Below are 24,470 nucleotides of genomic sequence, written 5' to 3'. Positions count from 1 at the left end.
AAAATGGAAATTCTTCAAGCAAGTAGGTCTGGGTTTCAAGTAATTAACCTAACATTTACACAATGGATTGTGACAAAATATAATGAAGTTAGCGTACAAAACACTTCTGATAAATGTTAACTCAATGTTCATATCCTCTGGTGGACACAGCTGTTTTATTAAAGATGAGCACAGAGTATTAAAAATTGGGGGAAACACTGTATTATGTACCTTCTTAGTCTAATTATTTTTGAGGTTAAAGAGTTTACAGTTCGTTCACATACAGAATGTTGATCATAAAACACTAAAAATCATCCAGCTCTTAGAAAAATATAAGTTTAAAAAATATCTTTCCACAAGTGGTTTTAAAAAGCATCATTTCTGGGCTTCCCTGGTGGCGCAGTGGTTGAGAGTCCACCTGCTGATGCAGGAGACACAGGTTTGTGCCCCAGTCCAAGAAGATCCCACATGCCGCGGAGCGGCTGGGCCCGTGGGCCATGGCCGCTGAGCCGGCGCGTCCGGAGCCTGTGCTCCACAACGGGAGAGGCCACAACAATGAGAGGCCCACATACCGCAAAAAAAAAAAAAAAAGCATCATTTCTATAAAATTAAATCCCAGAAATAATAATGCAAATTCATGATAAGAAAATTAAAACCTCATTCATTCAACAAAAGCTAATAAAAAAATGAGAAGAATCAATACACAGCATTACCAGCTCACAGAATATCACTGTCATACAGGATGCCTGAGGGAAACCAACACTTCCTGGAACCAGATACCTCTATTCTGGAAAGAAGATAAAAACTGAATTTTGTTGGTCTGATAGTACATGAACCAGCATGATGAAACAAAAAAAACAAAATCAAGGTTTACCCAATACTTACAGAGTAATGTCCATGATCTTTTTGTTTTTAAGTTTATTTTAAAGTTAATAGACAGTTAAATTCACTCTTTTTGGTGTACTGTTCTAAGAATTCAAAAAACTGCCACCACAGCAATCACAGAACAGCTCCATCACCCCTGAAACATGTCCCTGTGCTGACTCTTTGCTGTGAAACCTTCCTCCAGCCTCTAACCCTGGCAACCACTGATCTGTTTTCCACTGCCAGAGTTTCGCTTTCTACAGAATGACATACGAGCGCAATCATATAGTATGTAGGCTTTTGAATCTTGCTTCTTTCACTTAGAAAAGACAGATGAGATTTATCCATGCCGTTGTGTCTATCAGTCATCTGTTCCTTCTTCACTGCCGAATAGCAGACCATAACATAGATGTACCATGATTTGTTTAGTCACTCACCAACTGAAGATGTATCTGGGCTATACCCAGTTTTTGTAAATTATTAATAAAGTTGGCATAAAAATTCTTATTCATATTTTTGTGTGGAATGGCTGGGTCATATGTAAATGTATCTTTATAAGGAACTGCCAAACTCTGTTCCAAAATGGCCATACCATTTTGCATTCCCACCAGTAATGAATGTGAATTCCAGACGCTCCCCATCCTTTCCAGCACTTAGTATTGTCAGTTTTTTTGGTTGGTGTTTCTCAAAAATCATTTTAATAGGTGTGTAGTAGTACCTTATTATGGTTTTTGTTATCTCATTGTGGTTTTAAGTTGCATTTTCTTAATTATTAATGATGTTGAACATCTTTTCACGTGTTTACTTGCCATTTAAATCTTTTGTGCTTTTTAAAAAATTGGGTTGTCTGTTTTCTTATTGTTGAGTTTTGAGGATTCTTTATATATTCTGGTTACAAGTCCTGTGCCACATATGTGACTTGCAAATTTTTTCTCCCCTCTGTAGTCTTTTTTTACATGTCTTCTCAAATACCAGCTGTTTTATTTAGCATTCCCCTGGCTCAGTTTGTCATAGTCTTTTACTAAATTATCTGACATGGTATTATAATAATCACTTTGAAGGAAATAAAGTAATATGATAAAGATAGGGTTATCATGAAAGGCTCTCTGAGAAGGTGACATTTGAGCTGAGATCCAAATAAGAAGCCAAAGAGAAGAACAGACAGCCAGAGAGAAAAACAAGGCAAGCATCCTTTGGTGAGAAAGAGCTTGGCAAGAACAAGGAAAAGAAGGTAGGCCATCATGGCTAGAAACCCACTGAGGGAGGCAGAATGAGGCAGAAGATGAAGATAAAGAAGTAGAGGCAGGGACCAAACCACGTAAAGTCTTACAGACCTTGGAGAAGTTTAAAGATGAGATAACACTGAAGAGTTTTAAGCAAACAAGGTAATTTACTCTTCCTTAACTTTAAGATTTGTCTGGCTACCGCATGAAGAATTAATTGTAGGGGTAACAAGGAGAGCAGTTAGAGGTCTCTACAGTCCAGGTAAGAAATGATGTTGGTGTCAACTGGAGTGGTGGCAGTGCAGAATGACTGCAGTAGATACAACATGTATTTTAGAGTTGAAACCATTAGTACTCTCCAATGGGCTGAAAAGTGAAGAAAAGGGGAAGAATCAAAGATGACTCCTAGGCTTGAGAACCAAGAAAAAATGATAAAAGGATAATAGTGCCATTTACTGTGATGGAGAAGAACTGATTGGAAGACTGAAAAATCAAGAGTTTTATTTGTGACATGTTAAGTTTGAGATGTCTAAGAGATACCCAAGTAGAGATTTCAAGTCAATAGTTGGAGGACAATAGAGAGGCCTGGACCAGAGAGATAAATTTGAGAGCTAGAAGCATATATATGTATGAGAAAGGAGAGTATAGATAGAGAAAAGAGGGGAGTTCAGGATAAAGCCCTTAAGCACTTCAATGTTATACTGAAATATCAGTTTACTTGTCTCTCTCCCCTAACTGGCCTGTAAGTTCTTAAAGGCACAGATCACGTCTTTTTCATAACTGTATTTAACACATCTTGCTGCCTGATACTTAACAAGTACTCAGTAAGTGCTTGTGGAATTCTCGTGAGGGAAGATGACATCAGGATGTTCAAGGTGTACTGCGGTAGTAAAGATGAGCAACTGTAGTCCCAGAATGGAAGCTTCAAGTGCCAGATTTTGCAGTGTACCTCACGGACAACTAGTATCTCAAGCAAAAAGGGGCTCTTCAAAACGGAAGATTAAATTATTTGTTTTCAAGAAAAAGAAGTTGATTTTTTTTAAATTTCTGAGATATACATTTTAAAGTAATAACTAGAATTATGACTTATAACACTATACCAGAACATATAAGATCTTTAGAAATTTCATGTGATGTCTGAAACATTTATATTAACATATTTCCATACAAATAACCCAGAAAAAGTTTAGTATTAGTTGTTTTTGTTCGTTTGTTTTTTTATACTGCGGGTTCTTATTAGTCATCAATTTTATACACATCAGTGTATACATGTCAATCCCAATCGCCCAATTCAGCACACCACCATCCCCACCCCACCGCGGTTTTCCCCCCTTGGTGTCCATACATTTGTTCTCTACATCTGTGTCTCAACTTCTGCCCTGCAAATCGGTACATCTGTACCATTTTTCTAGGTTCCACATACATGCGTTAACATACGATATTTGCTTTTCTCTTTCTGACTTACTTCACTCTGTATGACAGTCTCTAGATCCATCCACATATTAACAAATGACTCAATTTCATTCCTTTTTATGGCTGAGTAATATTCCATTGTATATATGTACCACATCTTCTTTATCCATTCGTCTGTCGATGGGCATTTAGGTTCCTTCCATGACCTGGCTATTGTAAATAGTGCTGCAATGAACATTGGGGTGCATGTGTCTTTTTAAATTATGGTTTTCTCTGGGTATATGCCCAGTAGTGGGATTGCTGTATCATATGGTAATTCTATTTTTAGTTTTTTAAGAAACCTCCATACTGTTCTCCATAGTGGCTGTATCAATTTACATTCCCACCAACAGTGCAAGAGGGTTCCCTTTTCTCCACACCCTCTCCAGCATTTATTGTTTGTAGATCTTCTGATGATGCCCATTCTAACTGGTGTGAGGTGATAACTCATTGTAGTTTTGCTTTGCATTTCTCTATTAATCGGTGATGTTGAGCAGCTTTTCATGTGCTTCTTGGCCATCTGTATGTCTTCTTTGGAGAAATGTCTATTTAGGTCTTCTGCCCATTTTTGGATTGGGTTGTTTGTTTCTTTAATATTGAGCTGCATGAGCTGTTTACATATTTTGGAGATTAATCCTTTGTCCGTTGATTCGTTTGTGAATATTTTCTCCCATTCTGAGCGTTGTCTTTTCATCTTGTTTATGCTTTCCTTTGCTGTGCAAAAGCTTTGAAGTTTCATTAGGTCCCATTTGTTTATTTTTGTTTTTATTTCCATTACTCTAGGAGGTGGATCAAAAAAGACCTTGCTGTGATTTATGTCAAAGAGTGTTCTTCCTATGTTTTGCTCTAAGAGTTTTATAGTGTCTGGTCATACATTTAGGTCTCGAATCCATTTTGAGTTTATTTTTGTGTATGGTGTTGGGAAGTGTTCTAATTTCATTATTTTACATGTAGCTGTCCAGTTTTCCCAGCACCACTTATTGAAGAGACTGTCTTTTCTCCATTGTATATCTTTGCTGCTTTGTCATAGATTGGTTGACCATAGGTGCGTGGGTTTATCTCTGGGCTTTCTATCTTGTTCCATTGATCTATGTTTCTGTTTTTGTGCCAGTACAATATTGTCTTGATTACTGTAACTTTGTAATATAGTCTGAAGTCGGGGAGTCTGATTCCTCCAGCTCCGTTTTTTTCCCTCAAGACTGCTTTGGCTATTCAGGGTCTTTTGTGTCTCCATACAAATTTTGAGATGATTTGTTCTAGTTCTGTAAAAAATGCCATTGGTAATTTGATAGGGATTGCACTGAATCTGTAGATTGCTCTGGGTAGTAGAGTTATTTTCACAATATTGATCCTTCCAATCCAAGAACATGGTATATCTCTCCATCTGTTGGTATCATCTTTAATTTCTTTCATCAGTGTCTTATAGTTTTCTGCATACAGGTCTTTTGTTTCCCTAGGTAGGTTTATTCCTAGGTATTTTATTCTTTTTTGTTTCAGTGGTAAGTGGGAGTGTTTTCTTAATTTCTCTTTCAGATTTTTCATCATTAGTGTATAGGAATGCAAGAGATTTCTGTTCATTAGTTTTGTATCCTGCAACTTTACCGAACTCACTGATTAGCTCTAGTAGTTTTCTGGTGGCATTTTTAGGATTCTCTATGTATAGTATCATGTCATCTGCAAACAGTGACAGTTTTACTTCTTCTTCTCCAATTTGTATTCCTTTTATTTCTTTTTCTTCTCTGATTGCCATGGCCAGGACTTCCAAAATTATGTTGAATAATAGTGGGGAGAGTGGACATCCTTGTCTTGTTCCGGATCTTAGTGGAAATGCTTTCAGTTTTTCACCATTGAGAATGATGTTTGCTGTGGGTTTGTCATATATGGCCTTTATTATGTTAAGGTAGGTTCCCTCTGTGCCCACTTTCTGGAGAGTTTTTATCATAAATGGGTGTTCAATTTTGTCAAAAGCTTTTTCTGCATCTATTGAGATTATCATATGGTTTTTCTTCATTTGTTAATATGGTGTATCACATTGATTGATTTGTGTATATTGAAGAATCCTTGCATCGCTGGGATAAATCCAACTTGATCATGGTGTATGATCCTTTTAATGTGTTGTTGGATTCTCTTTGCTAGTACTTTGTTGAGGATTTTTGCATCTATATTCATCAGTGATATTGGTCTGTAATTTTCTTTTTTTGTAGTATCTTTGTCTGGTTTTGAGATCAGGGTGATGGTGGCCTCATAGAATGAGTTTGGGGGTGTTCCTTCCTCTGCAATTTTTTGGAAGAGTTTGAGAAGGATGGGTGTTAGCTCTTCTCTAAATGTTTGATAGAATTCACCTGTGAAGCCATCTGGTCCTGGACTTTTGTGTGTTGGAAGATTTTTAATCACAGCTTCAATTTCATTACTTGTGATTGGTCTGTTCATATTTTCTATTTCTTCCTGGTTCAGTCTTGGAAAATTATACCTTTCTAATAATTTGTCCATTTCCTCCAGGTTGTCCATTTTATTGGCATAGAGTTGCTTGTAGTAGTATCTTAGGATGCTTTGTGTTTCTCCAGTGTCTGTTGTAACTTCTTTTTCATTTCTAATTTTATTGATTTGAGTTCTCTCCCTCTTTCTCTTGAGGAGTCGGGCCAATGGTTTATCAATTTTATCTTCTCAAAGAACCAGCTTTTAGTTTTATTGATCTTTGCTATTGTTTTCTTTGTTTCTATTTCATTTATTTCTGCTCTGATCTTTATGATTTCTTTCCTTCTGCTAACTTTGGGTTTTGTTTGTTCTTCTTTCTCTAGTTCCTTTAGGTGTAAGGTTAGATTGTTTACTTGAGATTTTTCTTGTTTCTTGAGGTAGGCTTGTATAGCTATAAACTTCCCTCTTAGAACTGCTTTTGCTGCATCCCATAGGTTTTGGATCATCATGTTTTCATTGTCATTTGTTTCTAGGTATTTTTTGATTTCCTCTTTGATTTCTTCAGTGATCTCTTGGTTATTCAGGAACGTATTGTTTAGCCTCCATGTGTTTGTGTTTTTTACGTTTTTTTCCCTGTAATTCATTTCTAATCTCATAGCACTGTGGTCAGAAAAGATGCTTGATATGATTTCAATTCTCTTAAATGTACTGAGGCTTGATTTGTGACCCAAGATGTGATCTATCCTGGAGAATGTCCCGTGAGCACTTGAGAAGAAAGTGTAATCTGCTGTTTTTGGATGGAATGTCCTATAAATATCAATTAAATCTATCTGGTCTATTGTGTCATTTAAAGCTTGTGTTTACTTATTTATTTTCATTTTGGATAATCTGTCCATTGGTGGAAGTGAGGTGTTAAAGTCCCCCACTATTATTGTGTTATTGTCGATTTCCTCTTTTATAGCTGTTAGCAGTTGCCTTATGTATTGAGGTGCTCCTATGTTGGGTGCATATATATTTATAATTGTTATATCTTCTTCTTGGATTGATCCCTTGATCATTATGTAGTGTTCCTTCCTTGTCTCTTGTAACATTCTTTATTTTAAAGTCTATTTTATCTGATATGAGTATAGCTACTCCACCTTTCTTTTGATTTCCATTGGCATGGAATATCTTTTTCAATCCCCTTTCAGTCTGTATGTGTCCCTTGGTCTGAAGTGGGTCTCTTGTAGACAGCATATATATGGATCTTGCTTTTGTATCCATTCAGCAAGCCTGTGTCTTTTGGTTGGAGCATTAATCCATTCACGTTTAAGGTAATTATCGATATGTATGTTCCTGTTACCATTTACTTAATTGTTTTGGATTTGTTTTTGTAGATCCTTTTCTTCTCTTGTGTTTCCCACTTAGAGAAGTTCCTCTAGCATTTGTTGTAGAGCTGGTTTGGTGGTGCTGAATTCTCTTAGCCTTTGCTTGTCGGTAAAGATTTTGATTTCTCCATCGAATCTGAATGAGATCCTTGCCGGGTAGAGTAATCTTGTTTGTAGGTTCTTCTCTTTCATCACTTTAAGTATATCATGCGACTCCCTTCTGGCTTGTAGTGTTTCTGCTGAGAAATCAGCTGTTAACCTTATGGGAGTTCCCTTGTATGTTATTTTTCGTTTTTCCATTGTTGCTTTCACTAATTTTTCTTTGTCTTTAAATTTTGTCAATTTGATTCCTATGTGTCTTGGCATGTTTCTCCTTGGGTTTATCCTGTATGTGACTCACTGCACTTCCTGGAGTTGGGTGATTATTTCCTTTCCCATGTTAGGGACGTTTTCAACTATAATCTCTTCAAATATTTTCTCTGGTCCTTTCTCTCTCTCTTCTCCTTCTGGGATCCCTGCAATGCAAATGTTGTTTCGTTTAATGTTGTCCCAAAGGTCTCTTAGGCTGTCTTCATTTCTTTTCATTCTTTTTTCTTTATTCTGTTCCGCAGCAGTGAATTCCACCATTCCACCATAAGTGACCTGTCTTGCAGGTCACTTATCCGTTCTTCTGCCTTAGTTATTCTGCTATTGATTCCTTCTAGTGTAGTTTTCATTTCAGTTATTGTATTGTTCATCTCTGTTTGTTCTTTAATTGTTCTAGGTCTTTGTTCAACATTTCTTGCATCTTCTCGATCTTTGCCTGCATTGTTTTTCCGAGGTCCTGGACCATCTTCACTATCATTATTCTGAATTCTTTTTCTGGAAGGTTGACTATCTCCACTTCATTTAGTTATTTTTCTGGGGTTTTATCTTGTTTCTTCATCTGGTACATAGCCCTCTGTCTTTTCATCTTGTCTATCTTTCTGTGAATGTGGTTTTGGTTCCACAGGCTGCAGGATTGTAGTTCTTGCTTCTGCTCTCTGCCCTCTGGTGGATGAGGCTATCTAAGAGGCTTGAAGGGAGGGACTGGTGGTGGGTTGAGCTGACTGTTGCTCTGGTGGGCAGAGCTCAGTAAAACTTTAATCCACTTGACTGTTGATGGGTGGGGCTGGGTTCCCTCCCTGTTGGTTGTTTGGCCTGAGGCAACCCAACACTGGAGCCTACTGGGCTCTTTGGTGGGGCTAATGAGAAGATTCTGGGAGGGCTCACACCAAAGAGTACTTCCCAGAACTTCTGCTGCCAGTGTCCTTGTCCCCACGGTGAGCCACAACCCCCCACCCCCACGCCTCTGCAGGAGACCCTCCAACACTAGCAGGTAGGTCTGGTTCAGTCTCCCCTCTGGGTTCACGGCTCCTTCCCCTGGGTCCCGATGCACACACTACTTTGTGTGTGCCCTCCAAGAGTGGAGTCTCTGTTTCCACCAGTCCTGTTGAAGTCCTGCAATCAATTTCCACTAGGCTTCAAAGTCTGATTCTCTAGGAATTCCTCCTCCCGTTGCCGGACCCCCAGGTTGGGAAGCCTGACGTGGGGCTCAGAACCTTCACTCCAGTGGGTGGACTTCTGTGGTATAAGTGTTCTCCAGTCTGTGGGTCACCCACCCAGCAGTTATGGGATTTGATTTTACTGTTATTGTGCCCCTCCCACCGTCTCATTGTGGCTTCTCCTTTGTCTTTGGCTGTGGGGTATCTTTTTTGGTGAGTTCCAGTGTCTTCCTGTCAATGACTGTCCAGCAGCTAGTTGTGATTCTGGTGTTCTCACAAGAGGGAGTGAGAGCACGTCCTTCTACTCCGCCATCTTAGTTCCTCTCGACAGATCCCTTTCATAAACCCCACTCCAAGGAGAAGTGTGGGAAGCAGGCATCTCAGGATGAGCAGGGGTCCATGGTCCGGCTCTGGGTCTCCCGACAGGCATGAGCAGGGAGTGGCCCTCTGCTCCAGCAGCGTCCGTCTGGAACAGCTCCAGTCAGTCCTACAGCCAAGGGCCTTCAGGTTCCACTCAGAAGTCGATTTTTAACTGGAATTTTTGTGAGGATTCTCTTTTCTACTACTTTTTAGTTTCCTATCTGCAAAATAATAATGAGTTCTTTCTCTTTGAGTTACCAAAGTTAATAGGTCAGATGACTGGGCTGACACTGATACTGAATATCTTTCGAGTTGATGGTCTGAATATAAATAATCTCCCTGGCTTTCCCTAGAATGCAAAGAGACTCTAATAGTCCCTGCCACTGCACCCTAGATTCCTTCTATATTTGATTTGTCCCCTCAAAAGACTTGGGAAATAGCCTAAGTAAAAGCTCAAGATAATTCTATCATAATATAAGATTTTCCTCCTCAATGGTTTACCTTTATTGGAGGGAAAAGCAACATCACAACTCAGCAAAAACTGGGATTGAGATATCCCTAACAGGATAAACTCCTAATCAAAGAAGGCTGAAATCACTCTAGCTGTTTTCAAAATACATTCTGAGTTCTTACTGTAGCCACATATTTCTATGCAAACACACACACACACACACACACACACACACACACACCCCAAACTCACTTTGTGGTCCAAAGCAAGGTCATTTTGATTATTTGGAAAGTGGAAACTGGCAATTTACTACTTATATGAATAATGGTAAACTGAAGAATGTAATGATTCTCTTCTACCCCCTTCCTTATTAACAAATGAGGACACATAAAAAATTTATGTGATATAAAAAGGCCATCTTACAAGCATCTTTACCAGTTGGATACTTTAATTACTTAACATTAAACTTTCTATTAAAGGTACTATTTCAAAGGTGCCAGGCAAAGTGGAGTTCATGTTATGTAAAAATTTGACCATCCTTCTGTAGCAAAGACATTTACTTATGACTGAATATCCATGGACTTCCCCCATGTTCTCCAGCTACCCTGCAGTTAAGTGGAGCCATATTACTAGTTCTGGTCAATGTGCTGTGAGTGAAAGAACATGTCACTTTTATGCTGAAGAAAGGCTAGTGTGTGTGGTTCTCCAACTCTCCCTTCCCCTTCTGCAATGATCAAGGAGGCCACGTGTTCCAGCTGGTACAGCTCTGAGACAGTGGAACTTCCATCAGTCTCAGTACTGGAGAGACTATGTGAAACTGAATATCTGACCTATGGTAGATGTGTAACATCAACAAAAACCAGGTATTTGTTATACAAGGTTACTGAGACTTTGATTTTGTTGTTGTTGTCACAACACAGCTTAGCCTGTCCTTATTAATACACTTTCATGGTTGAAAATTGCACTTATAATTATGGATAATCTGAAGGAGATAAGTTCAGAGACTAATTTTGGTCAAAGAACCCATTGCACACTGTACAAATGTACATTTAATTTGAAAGTATAGTTATTTGCAAAGATTAATTCTTTAAAAGTAGAGGTTAGCATGTAGTCTTTGATTTTAAAAGAGCCATTTTATTTCCTATTGTTTCCTCCTGAGTTGGTTTGTGTATTGTGGCTTGCAGCATTCCATGGACAGAGTTATAGCTTTGTGCGGTCTCATTTGTTTCATCATTTTTAGGGGATCATTTCAAGCTAGCTTATGATATAGGTATCAACTAAAAGTCCAACCAAAACAGCCTATTTAATAGAGTCAATGCTAACATAATTACTTCAGAGAGATAATCTGTTTGCTTACACTTTAACACATAGTTAAGAGACTTCTCATTAAAACCCTCAACTTCCAAGGGTCTATATCTAAATTTTATACAGTAAGAAAATGGAAATGATCTTATTTCTACATGAGTTTCCCCGTGTATTTAAGTTTTGTGTTTTCTTCCTTTCCAACTTAGTAATATCACAGCAATCATCAAACAGCTGGATCCAAGAAATGATAAAACCAGTCACCCCTTATGTCATTTCTACCCAGGAAGCTGACAACAAATTGCTATTTGTTTTTTGGTTGGTAACAACATTAGTCTGAACATCATTATGCACACTACAGTTGCATATTTATTTCTCCTTCCAAGAGAAAAGAAAAAGGAATTTACTAGTGTAATATAAAAACAATGGGGCACTTTAAACTAATAGCTAGTGAATTTATAATAAACAAGAAGAACTGTTTCTTCATATACCATATAGAGACTCAGCCAATCCTTGGAATTTGTTACTAATTATTTCATAGTCGAGGCTATTTTGTTGAAAGCTGGATAACTTAATAATTAATGAAACCTTTCATTTTTGTCACCTAACTATAAAGGTAATTAAATGTTGTGCTTTAGGAGATCACTTCCCTAACCCTGACTAGGTCTTTCACTCTCACTGTGTTCACCTTCTGGAGTGAAGGAAATAACACAGTAAGTTTTATAGCCACATATCTTATTGTTTCCATTAGGAATACTTCAAGCAAGCTGAAATCACACTCAAGTCCTAAAAATCTCTTCCAGGTTGGTAAAAACCCTGAGCTTCATAATTCCATTCCCCTTTTAAAGGAAAGTGGTTTTGTTTGTTTTTGACCGCTTTACTGAGGTTTTACAGAAACAAACTGCATATTTTCGCAGTGTAAAATTCGATAATTTGATATATGAAACCATCACTATAATCAAGATAATGAACATACTCACTGTCCCCCAAAGTTTCCTTGGGTCCCTTTGTAACTGTTCCCTTCCATTTCTCCCCCCACACCTCTGTTCCCAAACTGTAGTACTTTTTGACACTATAGATTATCTTGAATTTTCTAAAATTTTATATAAATGGAATTATACAGTACATACCCTTTTATTTGGCTTATTTCACTTGTTAATGCCCCAAAGTTAAAAAGAACGACCACAAAGAGCCAAGTATCCTTTCCCAAATAATACAGCCACTTAAGCTACAGCCAATCAAATAATTTCCTTGCCTTGCTTCCATGTATCCTCTAGAAAAATCTTGTCCCTAGCTCCTGTTGGTGGAGCACTCCTAACCACTTCTAGTTTGGCACTACTCAACTGGAACCTATGTTTGCTCAAAAAACTCAAAAAATTTAACGTTCCTCAGTCTATCTTTTAACACGCTCAACATAATTATTTTTAGGTCCATCCATGTTGTTGCATGTACCAATAGTTCATTCTTTTTTATCACTGAGTAGTACTCTATTGCATGGATGCATCACAATTTATTTCTCCATTTATCTGTTGATGAACATTAGGGTAGTTTGCAGTTTTTGATATTACAAATGAAGCTGCTATGAGGTCTTTGTATGGATATATGCTTTCATTTTTCTTGGGTAAATACCTATTTGTGGAATGTCTGAATCATATGGTTGGTGCGTGTTTAACATTTTTAAAAGTTGCCAATTTAGGAATTGACAAACTGTTTTCCATTATGGTTACACCAACTTACACTCTCACCAGCAGGATAGGAGAGTATGAGAGTTACAGTTCCTTCACATCTTCACCAGCACTTGATATGATGAGTCTTTTAAATCTCATTTTGGTTTTAATTTGCACTTCCCTAATGACAAATGATAGTGAGCATTTTTTCATGGGCTTATTTGCCATTCACGTATCCTGTTTGGTGAACTATCTATTGAAATCTTTTGCCCTTTTACTCTTGGGTTTTTTTGCTTGTTTCAGTTGTTTAGTTACAAGTATTCTTTACATACTCTGAATGCAAATTCTTTATCAGATATATGATTTGCAAATATTTTCCCCCAGTTTGTGGCTCATCTTTTCATTGTCTTAATAGTGTTTTTAGAGGAGCCAAAGTTTTTACATTTGGTAAAGTCTAATTCATCAAAAAAATTTTTGTTAATGAATCATGCTTTTGGTGCTGTATATAAAACACCTTTGCCTGAGCCAAGATCACAAAGGTTATGATTTCTTCTAGAAGTTTTCTAATTTTAGTTTTTACATTTAGATCAATGATCCTTTGAATTAATTTTTATCTGTCATAAAAGGTATGAGCTGAAGTCTTTTTTTTTTTGGCATATGGATATCTATTTGTTCCATCATCATTTGTTGAAAACTTTCCCTTCTCCACTGAATTGCCTTGCACCCCTGTTGAAAATTAAGTTGTCCATAATTACGTGGGTCTACTTACAGACTTTCTCTTCTGACAGATTTAATCTATCAGTTTTTACACCAATATCATACTCTCTTGATTTACAATAAGTCTTTTTTTCTTGGTATTTATTTATTTATTTGGCTGCGCCAGGTCTAAGTTGCAGCATGTGGGATCTAGTTCCCTGACCAGGGATTGAACCCAGGCCCCCTGCATCGGGAGTGTGGAATCTTAACCACTGGACCACCAGAGAAGTCCCTACAAAAAGTCTTAAAATCGGGTAGTGTTAGGTCTCTAATCTTGTTCTTCTTTTTCAAAGCTGTTCTGATTAGTCTAACTTCTTTACATTTCCATATGAATTTTAGAATTTCTTCAAAAGTCCTGCTGGGATTTTCATTGGGATTTTGTTGAATCTACTGGTCAATATGAAAACTGACAGCCTAACAATACTGAATCTTCTGACCTGTATATCTCTCCATTTATTTAGGTCTTTAATTTCTCTCAGCATTGTTTTGTAGTTTCCAGTGTCTTATATATCTTTTGTCATTTTTCCCCTAAGTATTTCAAATTTTTGATGCTACTGTAAATGGTATTGTTTTAAATTTGTTATTGCCAATTGTTTGTAGGTATTATACAGAAATACAATTGATTTTCGTACAATGATCTTGTATCATGCACCCTTGCTAAACTCATTTACTAGTTTTACTGACTTTTTTTGTAGATTTCATTGGATTTACTACATAGATGATGATGTTGTCTGAGAATAAAAACAGTTTTACTGGGCTTCCCTGGTGGCGCAGTGGTTGAGAGTCCGCCTGCTGATGCAGGGGACACGGGTTCGTGCCCCGGTCCGGGAAGATCCCACATGCCGTGGAGCACCTGGGTCCGTGAGCCATGACCGCTGAGCCTGCGCGTCTGGAGCCTGTGCTCCGCAACGGGAGAGGTCACAACAGTGAGAGGCCTGTGTACCGGAAAAAAAAACACACAGTTTTACTTCTTCCTTTCCAATCTGAATGTCTTTTTTTTTCTTTTAATAAATTTATTTATTTATTCATTATTTTTGGCTGTGTTGGGTCTTCGTTGCTGCGCGAGGTCTTTCTCTAGTTGCGGCGAGCGGGGGCTACTCTTCATTGTGGTGCGTGGGCTTCTCACTGTGGTGGCTTCTCTTGTTGCGGAGCATAGGCTCTAGACACGTGGGCTTCAGTAGTTGTGGCTCACGGGCTCTAGAGCACAGGCTCAGTAGTTGAGGCACACGGGCTTAGTGGGATCTTCCAGGACCAGAGCTCGAACCCGTGTCCCTGGCACTGTCAGGCGGATTCTTAACCACTGTGCTACTAGGGAAGTCCCTGAATGACTTTTGTTTCTCTTCTTGCCTTACTGCACTAGGTAGAACTTCCAGTACAATGCTAAATGGGAGTCATAAGAATAGACATTGCTGACTTATTTCTGATGTTGGGAGAAAGCATTCAGTCTTTCACCATTAAGTATTATGTGAGCTGTATACTTTCCATAGAAGCCCTTTATCAGGTTGAGAAAGTTCTCTTCTATTCCTAGTTTGCTAGGAGTATTAGGAATGGATGTTGGACTTTGTAAAACTTTTTCTGCCTCTATTGAAATGATCAGATGATTTTTCAATTTTAGTTTGTTAATATGGTGAAATATATTTAATTGATTTTTGAATGTTACACTAGGCTTGCATTCCTGTGACAAACCTTACCTGATTATGATGTATTGTTCTTTTAACGGATTGTTGGATTCAATTTGCTAAAATCTTAAGAACTTTTTATCTGTGTTCCATGAGGGAAAACTAGATATTGGCTTGTAGTTTTCTTTTTATGTTTATGCAGTATCTTTGTCCATTTTGGTATTAGGCCTCACAGAATGAATTGGGAAATATTCCTTTTTGTTCCAATTTTTCTAGAAAAGTTTATGTAGAATCTGTATCATTTCCTCCTTAAATGTGCATTAGAATTCACCAGTAAAGCCATTTAGGCCTGGAGTTTCTTTGTGAGAAGGTTTTTAGCTGCAAATTTTAATTTTTTTAATAGATACATGGCTATTCTGGTTATTTATTTCGTCCTGACTTAGGCAGTTTTTGTCTTTCAACAAATTTGTCCATTTCAACTAAATTGTCTGATTTATTAGCACAAAACTTTTAATAACATTCTCTTATTATTCTTTTAACATCTGTAGAATCTATGGTAATGTCAACCTCTTCCAAGTTGATTATAACTCTGAGCTCCACACTTCCTTTTCCTTCTTGAATAAGGCAAAGTTGTTTTTTGGTTTGTTTTTGTTGGTTGTTTTGTGGTCCTGAACTATAATTTCAAAATATTTTTCTATGGCTATAATTCAGTTATGGAAGTGGATAAAGTATTTTAATTGGGGTATATGCTTCCTTCATAAATGGTTCAATATTTTTTTAAAATCACAGCCAAAGAGCCAAAGGCAAAGGTGTGTGGTAGGGTAGTGCTAAGACCCAAAAGAAAGGTCACACTGAATGAACAGAGTTAGGAAGAAATTCCTGTCATTAATTTAAATATATGGCATTTTTCAATCATATTTTAAAGAAACAAGAAAATCCCTGAAATCCAGAACAGTCCTAACACCCTTGATGAGCTGTATTATTGATAAATAAAAACACCAAAATTCAAGAACAACAGTAACAAATCTATGCATAACCAAGCATACTTACAGAATCCAGTATATTTCAGTCCATAAATCAGGGAACACTTACATTAGGATGTGCTAATGAGAGAGCTGATTAAACCTAAATGCAAATAACAGCTTTTCCTATTTGTGGTCTTGAATTAAGAAAAAGAAGATTACAGAATCAGAAAAAGTTATGAAGTTTCCCAAAACCACACATAGACAGAAAGCTATGGAAAACAAGGGTCTCATTTTATTTTTGTCCCTTTTAGCTTTGTTTTCCAGAAATCGTCAGGCCCTTCTTACACTTCAAAGTTTCTCCCCCTAGACCTAGTGAAGAAAATGCTTGTCGCTTTCACAAGAACAAGCATAAAACTATTTATCTGTTTTTGAACTTATGTAGCTCCAACTACTAGCATCTCTGTATACAAATTCTCCAGTTATAAACCCAAGGTAGAAATCACAGAAATTATCTCCACCCTATCAACAGAATATCAGGCCATAACACCAACTTACATATTAATCGAGAATGTTAGGGACAGTTCAATTTATGTAACAGAAAGTTAGAGTTACAAGAATTTGACAGGCAATCTCTTCCATCCACACCCACAGCCTTAGCTTGTGCAGGGTCAACCGAAAACCTAATCTACCCTATGAAATACCACTGTACGTCCTCAACTGCCTGTTGCACAAAGCCACTTTGATAGCTTGTACTTCAGCTTCAGCATGTCCAAGAGATTCATCAACTCGTCAAAAAAGCGTTCTTCTTCCTCCTCTTGACTTCTTTGTTCTGGCTCCACAATTTTCCTAAATTTCCCAAGCTTAACAACTTGATCATCTTTGACTGCTATATATTCACTCTCCATGCTCTTGCACTTAGAGAGCTTCACAGGGGTGGGAAAGGACAAGTGCATTGCAGGGATAATCAGGGAAGGCTTCCTAAAAAATATTTATATTAGGCCTTGAAAGATGCCCAGGACTTTTCAGACAGAAAGACCTAGTATAAACAATTTTTTAGGAGGGCTTCTCTGATTATCCCTACATATATTGGGTTCCTACAGCATTCTGTACTTCTGTTATCTCACTTAACACATACTGCTTTTATTAGAGTTATTTTGTACCTACCAAATTGTAAGCCCCTTCAAGGCTGGAATCATGTTTTATTCTTCTCTGTAACTCTCAGGTTCCCTAGGATAGTATTTTAAAATTTGACTTAAAGAGATTGAATCCTGTACTATACACAGTATATCATTTTAGGCCCAGAGAAGATACCCAAACATTTGGAGAATGGCCAGTGAATGAATAGCACAAACTTTGTATGTAAAACTTTAATAAAAGAACATTTATAGGGAAAATTTATAGGTAGTTTCTGTATTCCTCTTCAAAGGTTATTTGACTATCTCTCAGTAAGCAAAACTTCTCCTAGCTTTACTTCCCTAATAGCCATCCAAAATATTTAACTATGTCTTACTATGCAGGATAAATCCCAAGGATGAATTTGGGACTCAGAAGATTATAAAAAAAAAAAAATCAACTCATCCCTGAATAAGGAATAAGGAAATAAAATATCAATAAAATAAAAATAAAATATCAATCTTTTCAGGCCTACTAGTCTTGTTTGTATGTTTTTAGAAATTCAAAGCTGCAACCAAAAAAAAAAAAAAGCTTATTCAAAAATGCTGGATTAGTGGCCAGGAAACATGAGGCAAAGCAATGGAGGGCCCAGCTCATCACATTCCACTGACTTTCAGCACTGCCTCTTGATCTCTCATCTCCAAATACAGACTCTGAGACCTGCTTGATCATGTATCCTAAGGAATATGGAAAAGGGGCATTAGGAGGTATCAAAAAGCCCACTCTTTAAATATCCTGTCTGATTTGTGGCATCACAACCTCCTCATCTCTTAAAAAAGACTTTGTTAGAAGACCATCACCCAGGAAACATGATCATTTCATCTGAGTGATTTTAATTCAGAGCTTACAAAAATGATGACTCAATTCTCACCTTCAACTCTATCACCTGTACCCCATAGCCACATCTTTGCCCTTTCAATAACCTCTCACACCCACCTACATTCATTACATGTGACATACTCTTTCAGTCTTCAGACACTCGGAAGTCATACAAAATAACTTAATATTTAACTCAAAACTGTCCGTGTACACCAAATTTTAGAATTACTTCAAAATTTTATTATTGGCAGGAAACACTGCAAAATATTACCTCAGAAACCAAAGACATTAATGTAATATCTTGTAAGCCGAATTGTTTCACCCAATACCAGTGATTTTCAGAGAGAAACAATAGAGAGGGAAAATTTATCTACTGAGTGGTAAATTTCAATTCCTTATTAAAGACATAAATATGTTTTGTTGCCAGTAATCTTTAAGGCCTCTGTGGACTGTGTGCTTTGCAGTTGTTAAATGGGCTTTGTTTTCCTTTCTATAAAAACAGAAGAAATAACCAGGGGAGGAAAGAAAATGACAAAGTGAAGAACCTGACCATGAAATGCAGTCCAGTTTTCACATTTATCATCCTGCTGAGCACAGGCCTAAGCTGAGAGGCAAGGCCAAGCTTAGATGGGAGGGCAGCCATGGTCCTGGCCACAGAATCTTCATGTAGCCAAAGGATGTCTTGGTCTTGAAAATGAAAGCATAGGTTGAAGACAGGGTGGATTATAGTTCAGGGAGTTCAAGGCAGGCAATGCCTTGTCTGTGGATATAAATGTTGGCTAGGGAGTGCTCATTTTATTGTGAACTCAGGAAAAAGGCTTTTTCTGAAAAACATTTATTACTCAGATTCTATCCCATTTTTCCTTAATAACCTAGCGGTCAGCTTTTGAAAAATGCTTTACCATTTTAATGTGAACATTTTTGAAGTTTCAAAACAAAACACAACCAACAAGAGAAGAGTTGGTGGAATTTGTGTCCATGGAGAGCCAAGTCATGATATCATTAGCTATTTAAAAGCATGATGAGGACGAGGGGAAGATGGCGGAAGAGTAAGACGTGGAGATCACCTTCCTCCCCACAGATACACCAGAAATACATCTACACGTGGAACAACTCCTACAGAACACCTACTGAATGCTGGCAGAAGACCTCAGACCTCCCAAAAGGCAAGAAACTCCCCCACGTACCTGGGTAGGGCAAAAGAAAAAAGAATAAACAAAGACAAAAGGATAGGGATGGGACCTGCACCAGTGGGAGGGAGCTGTGAAGGAGGAAAGGTTTCCACACACTAGGAAGCCCCTTCACGGGCGGAGACTGCGGGTGGCGGAGCTTCGGAGCCACAGAGGAGAGCACAGCAACAGGGGTGCAGAGGGCAAAGCGGAGAGATTCCTGCACAGAGGATCGGTGCTGACCGGCACTCACCAGCCGGAGAGGCTTGTCTGCTCACCCGCCGGGGTGGGCGGGGCTGGGAGCTGAGGCTTGGGCTTCGGTCGGAGTGCAGGGAGAGGACTGGGGTTGGCGGCGTGAACACAGCCTGCGGGGGGTTAGTGCACCACGGCTAGCCGGGAGGGCATCCGGGGAAAAGTCTGGAGCTGCCGAAGAGGCAAGAGACTTTTTCTTCCCTCTTTGTTTCCTGGTGCGCGAGGAGAGGGGATTAAGAGCGCTGCTTAAAGGAGCTCCAGAGACGGGCGCGAGCCGCGGCTAAAAGTGTGGACCACAGAGATGGGCATGAGACGCTAAGGCTGCTGCTGCCGCCACCAAGAAGCCTGTGTGCGAGCACAGGTCACTATCCACACAGCCCTTCCGGGGAGCCTGTGCAGCCCGCCACTGCCAGGGTTCCGGGATCCAGGGACAACTTCCCCAGGAGAACACACGGCGCGCCTCGGGCTGGTGCAACGTCACGCTGGCCTCTGCTGCCACAGGCTCGTCCTGCACTCCGTGCCCCTCCCTCCCCCCAGCCTGAGTGAGCCAGAGTCCCCGAAGCAGCTGCTCCTTTAACCCCGTCCTGTCTGAGCGAAGAGCAGGTGCCCTCCGGCGACCTACAAGCAGAGGCGGGGCCAAATCCAAAACTGAGCCCCTGGGAGCTGTGAGAACAAAGAAGAGAAAGGGAAATCTCTCCCAACAGCCTCAGAAGCAGCGGATTAAAGTTCCACAGTCAACTTGATGTACCCTGCATCTGTGGAATACATGAATAGACAACGAATCATCCCAAATTGAGGAGGTGGACTTTGAGAGCAAGATTTATGATTTTTTCCCCTTTTCCTCTTTTTGTGAGTGTGTATGTGTATGCTTCCGTGTGAGATTTTGTCTGTATAGCTCTGCTTCCACCATTTGTCCTAGGGTTCTATCCGTCCGTTTTTTTTTCTTAAATTATTTTTCTTAATAATTATTTTTTATTTTAATAACTTTATTATATTTTATCTTACTTTATTTTATTTTACTTTATCTTCTTTCTTTTTTTCCTTACTTCCCTCCTTCCTTCCTTCCTCCCTCCTTTCTTTCTTTCCTTCTTTCCCTTTCTTTCTTTCTTGCTTTCTTTCTTTCTACTTCTACTAATTCTTTCTTTCTACTTTTTCTCCTTTTTATTCTGAGTTGTGTGCATGAAAGGCTCTTGGTGCTGCAGCCAGGAGGCAGTGCTGTGCCTCTGAGGTGGGAGAGCCAACTTCAGGACACTGGTCCACAAGAAACCTCCCAGCTCCACATAATATCAAACGGCAAAAATCTCCCAGAGATCTCCATCTCAAAACCAGCACCCAGCTTCACTCAACAACCAGCAAGCTACAGTGCTGGAGACCCTATACCAAACAACTAACAAGACAGGAACACACCGCACCCATTACCAGAGAGGCTGCCTAAAATCATAATAACGCCAGACACCCCAAAACACACCACCAGACGTGGGCCTGCACATCAGAAAGACAACATCCAGTCTCATCCACCAGAACACAGGCACTAGTCCCCTCCACCAGGAAGCCTACACAACCCACTGAACCAACTTTAGCCACTGGGGACAGACACCAAAAACAACAGGAACTATGAACCTGCAGTCTGCAAAAAGGAGACCCCAAGCACAGTAGGATAAGCAAAATGAGAAGACAGAAAAACACACAGCAGATGAAGGAGCAAGATAAAAACCCACCAGACCTAACAAATGAGGAGGAAATAGGCAGTCTACCTAAAAAAGAATTCAGAATAATGATAGTAAAGATGATCCAAAATCTTGGAAATAGAACAGAAAAAATGCAAGAAACATTTAACAAGGACCTAGAAGAACTAAAGATGAAACGCACAACGATGAATAGCACAATAAATGAAATTAAAAATACTCTAGATGGGATCAATAGCAGAATAACTGAGGCAGAAGAACGGCTAAGTGACCTGGAAGATAAAATAGTGGAAATAACTACTGCAGAGCAGAATAAAGAAAAAAGAATGAAAAGAACTGAGGACGGTCTCAGAGACCTCTGGGACAATATTAAACGCACCAACATTCAAATTATAGGGGTTCCAGAAGAAGAAGAGAAAAAGGGGACTGAGAAGATATTTGAAGAGATTATAGTTGAAAACTTCCCTAATATGGAAAAGGAAATAGTTAATCAAGTCCAGGAAGCACAGAGAGTCCCATACAGGATAAATCCAAGGAGAAACACACCAAGACACATATTAATCAAACTGTCAAAAATTAAATACAAAGAAAAAATATTAAAAGCAGCAACGGAAAAACAACAAATAACACACAAGGGAATCCCCATAAGGTTAACAGCTGATCTTTCAGCAGAAACTCTGCAAGCCAGAAGGGACTGGCAGGACATATTTAAAGTGATGAAGGAGAAAAACCTACAACCAAGATTACTCTAACCAGCAAGGATCTCATTCAGATTTGATGGAGAAATTAAAACCTTTACAGACAAGCAAAAGCTGAGAGAGTTCAGCACCACCAAACCAGCTTTACAACAAATGCTAAAGGAACTTCTCTAGGGAGGAAACACAAGAGAAGGAAAAGACCTACAATAACGAACACAAAACAATTTAAAAAATGGGAATAGGAACATACATATCGATAATTACCTTAAATGTAAATGGTTTAAATGCTCCCACCAAAAGACACAGATTGGCTGAATGGATACAAAAACAAGACCCATATTTATGCTGTCTACAAGAGACCCACTTCAGACCTAGAGACACATACAGACTGAAACTAAGGGGATGGAAAAAGATATTCCATGCAAATGGAAACCAAAAGAAAGCTGGAGTAGCAATTCTCATATCAGACAAAATAGACTTTAAAATAAAGACTATTACAAGAGACAAAGAAGGACACTACATAATGATCAACGGATCGATCCAAGAAGAAGATGTAACTATTGTAAATATTTATGTACCCAACATAGGAGCACCTCAATACATACGGCAAATACTAACAGCCATAAAAGGGGAAATCGACAGTAACACATTCATAGTAGGGGATTTTAACACCCCACTTTCACCAATGGACAGATCATCCAAAATGAAAATAAATAAGGAAACACAAGCTTTAAATCATACATTAAACAAGATGGACTTAATTGATATTTATAGGACATTCCATCCAAAAACAACAGAATACACATTTTTTTCAAGTGCTCATGGAACATTCTCCAGGATAGATCATATCTTGGGTCACAAATCAAGCCTTGGTATATTTAAGAAAATTAAAATTGTATCAAGTATCTTTTCCAAGCACAACACTATGAGACTAGATATCAATTACAGGAAAAGATCTGTAAAAAATACAAACACATGGAGGCTAAACAATACACTACTTAATAACGAAGTGATCACTGAAGAAATCAAAGAGGAAATCAAAAAATACCTAGAAACAAATGACAATGGAAACACAACGACCCAAAACCTATGGGATGCAGCAAAGGCAGTTCTAAGAGGGAAGTTTATAGCAATACAATCCTACCTTAAGAAACAGGAAACATCTCGAATAAACAACCTAACCTTGCACCTAAAGCAATTAGAGAAAGAAGAACAAAAAACCCCCAAAGTTAGCAGAAGGAAAGAAATCATAAAGATCAGAGCAGAAATAAATGAAAAAGAAATGAAGGAAACGATAGCAAAGATCAATAAAACTAAAAGCTGGTTCTTTGAGAAGATAAATAAAAGTGATAAACTATTAGCCAGACTCATCAAGAAAAAAAGGGAGAAGACTAAAATCAACAGAACTAGAAATGAAAAAGCAGAAGTAACAACTGACACTGCAGAAATACAAAAAATCATGAGAGATTACTACAAGCAACTCTATGCCAATAAAATGGACAACCTGGAAGAAATGGACAAATTCTTAGAAGTGCACAAACTGCCAAGACTGAATCAGGAAGAAATAGAAAATATGAACAGACCAATCACAAGCACAGAAATTGAAACTATGATTTAAAATCTTACAACAAACAAAAGCCCAGGACCAGATGGCTTCACAGGCGAATTCTATCAAACATTTAGAGAAGAGCTAACACCCATCCTTCTCAAACTCTTCCAAAATATAGCAGAGGGAGGAACACTCCCAAACTCATTCTATGAGGCCACCATCACCTTGATACCAAAACCAGACAAGGATGTCACAAAGAAAGAAAACTACAAGCCAATATCACTGATGAATATAGATGCAAAAATCCTCAACAAAATACTAGCAAACAGAATCTAACAGCACATTAAAAGGATCATACACCATGATCAAGTGGGGTTTATTCCAGGAATGCAAGGATTCTTCAATATACGTAAATCAATCAATGTGATAAACCATATTAACAAATTGAAGAAGAAAAACCATATGATCATCTCAATAGATGCAGAGAAAGCTTTCGACAAAATTCAACACCCATTTATGATAAAAACCCTGCAGAAAGTAGGCATAGAGGAAACTTTCCTCAACATAATAAAGGCCATATATGACAAACCCACAGCCAACATCATCCTCAATGGTGAAAAACTGAAAGCATTTCCACTAAGATCAGGAACGAGACAAGGTTGCCCACTCTCCCCACTCTTATTCAACATAGTTTTGGAAGTTTTAGCCACAGCAATACAAGAAGGAAAAGAAATAAAAGGAATCCAAATCGGAAAAGAAGAAGTAAAGCTGTCACTGTTTGCAGATGACATGACACTATACAGAAAGAATCCTAAAGATGCTGCCAGAAAACTTCTAGAGCTAATCAATGAATTTGGTAAAGTAGCAGGATACAAAATTAATGCACAGAAATCTCTGGCATTCCTATACACTAATGATGAAAAATCTGAAAGTGAAATCAAGAAAACACTCCCATTTACTACTGCAACAAAAAGAATAAAATATCTAGGAATAAACCTACCTAAGGAGACAAAAGACCTGTATGCAAAAAATTATAAGACACTGATGAAAGAAATTAAAGATGATACAAATAGATGGAGAGATATACCATGTTCTTGTATTGGAAGAAGCAACATTGTGAAAATGACTCTACTACCCAAAGCAATCTACAGATTCAATGCAATCCCTATCAAACTACCACTG

General features: G+C 38.4%; 1 protein-coding gene and 1 pseudogene across 7 annotated transcripts in view; both read right to left on the bottom strand.

Annotated features, from left to right (window-relative positions):
- Positions 1–24,470, bottom strand: part of BTBD9 (BTB domain containing 9) — a 413,720-nt gene that overhangs the window by 241,378 nt on the left and 147,872 nt on the right. The gene's annotated exons all lie outside the window — the stretch shown is intronic.
- LOC111178769 (signal recognition particle 14 kDa protein pseudogene) overlaps positions 14,301–24,470 on the bottom strand; it is a 37,984-nt pseudogene continuing 27,814 nt past the window's right edge.

This window comes from Delphinapterus leucas, chromosome 10 (genome assembly GCF_059928025.1).
Source record: "Delphinapterus leucas isolate spDelLeu-1000000601 "Yukka" chromosome 10, BTC_Dleu_Yukka2, whole genome shotgun sequence".
NCBI lineage: Eukaryota > Metazoa > Chordata > Mammalia > Artiodactyla > Monodontidae > Delphinapterus > Delphinapterus leucas.
The sequence above is the reverse complement of the archived record's forward strand: the minus strand, read 5'-3'. Positions and strand labels throughout refer to the sequence as shown.